The 1,765-nt window shown below is 40.3% G+C and overlaps 1 long non-coding RNA gene across 1 annotated transcript; it reads right to left on the reverse strand.

Moving 5' to 3' along the window:
• Positions 1 to 293: 293 nt before the first annotated feature.
• Positions 294 to 1,765, reverse strand: LOC119345365. The gene is made up of 2 exons (XR_005167009.1): positions 1,638 to 1,765; positions 294 to 811 (listed from the first exon to the last, which is right to left on the reverse strand). It is a non-coding gene; the product is annotated as an uncharacterized LOC119345365 (long non-coding RNA).

The following is a 1,765-nucleotide window of genomic DNA, read 5'->3' on the forward strand; positions in this document are numbered from 1 at the left end:
TGGCTAAGGGCGAGGTGACGATGTGTGTTAGAAGTGTTTCCAAAGGTAATGAGATCACCATCGCACGCTCCATCTGACTTCGGGATTAGTATTGAACCTAGATAAATGTTATCAGGTGTCTACGTTGAGCATGAATATGATTAGATCATGTTCATTGCAATACTATTATTCATTTAAGTTAGAGAATAATGTGTAAAAACCGTAAAATAAATAAATAAATAAATAGTAATAAAATTAAATAACGATAATTTCAACGGCGTTGCCAAAACATTAATTAAAATAATAGAAATAACTACACTTAATTGTTATTTTTATTACAGCTAATAGCATTTAGTCATGCACAACAATTCTTCTCCAAACCTCCCTATATTTTATAGACCCTTGTCTCATTTCCTTCACACAAAGTAAATGCCAACTAATGGCCAGCCAAGCAAATTACACTTGTCCCTAGTACAGCCCACAAGAGACACAAGTGGAGGCATGCATGCAAGACTAACCACGCATGCATGCCAGATGTAATGCCTCTCCAAACCGACATAGCTATTCACCCCACTATAAATAGGAGCCATCCCTTTGACTGTGGCCACACACAATCATCCGCTGGAGAAACCCCTCTGCCTTTTCACCTTGCCTTTTCACCTTCTGCCACACTGCTATCCTCCCCTGCTGTGAAGCTCTTTGGGTTGCATGCGCCACCGGGTACTAATCAAGTACCTTGTTGTGTTAGCCCTTCTTGCTTGATTTCTTATCTATCTCCACCTCGGTTTGAATCAGTCCATAAGTATCTATTCACCTTGATCTATTTACCTTGCTGTAAAAAGAGAAACAATAGTGAGTGAAAAAAAACATAAACTAGATTGAGGAAAACAAAGACATTGCAGTTTTGTGATTCATTTGTAGCTGTAAAAGAAAATCTATGTGTGTGTTCATCTCTACCTTGTATTAGATCTGACATGCTAAGAATTAAATCTTAGAAATTAACCCATTATTAAGATTGCATGTGTAGCTTTGGGGCCAGACAATCTGTGTATGCTACTTGACCACTGTCATTTTCAGTAAACATTGGTTGGTTAATGTTCTGTTAAGAAATAAATCTCAAGATGGTATGTCTCACTTGCACATACCCTGTACCGGAAAATAACCCATTTAACTTTTGCACAAATGAAATCTTGCTAGAATATCTCACTCATTTTTTTTCCGGTTTCCCTTAGTATAATTTGAGTCTATCAATGTTGCTGTTCACTTGGTTGTTTGTGGGGTTCAGAGAGGAGTGTGCGCGCACACACAGTAGGAATACTTAGATTTAATTTGTGGCAGCACCTAACCATCACAAGCAATTAACTTGCCACCCATAGATTTGTAGTAAGCCTTTAACAGTGGGGATTCACTGGTTAATTCCTAGTTTTGAGCTTAATAAAAAGAATCATAGTAGTGCAGGGATAGCATAGTAGAGCCAAAAATAATGATAAACAATATGGAGCAAATCTGCAGACCACGTCCACACCACAAGAGTAAAGCTTGATTAATTCCTTGGTCTTGAGATTAACAAGAAGCATGGCAGTAAGGGGAGTCACGGCACAAACACTTGTAGTAGAAGCAAGAACACTGCACAGAGAGGAATTTGGACTGGCACTTACACTAGTAGCAGTAGACAAAGGCGAGCCGGGCGCTGGTAGCGGCCATGTTGCCGGAGCCGCGCCGGTGAAGCCGCTCGCACCTGACGGCCGTAGTTGCACGCCTCATGCGTGCAGCTCTGCTGGAGGAA

The sequence above is a fragment of the Triticum dicoccoides genome, unplaced genomic scaffold (assembly GCF_002162155.2).
Source record: "Triticum dicoccoides isolate Atlit2015 ecotype Zavitan unplaced genomic scaffold, WEW_v2.0 scaffold229849, whole genome shotgun sequence".
NCBI lineage: Eukaryota > Viridiplantae > Streptophyta > Magnoliopsida > Poales > Poaceae > Triticum > Triticum dicoccoides.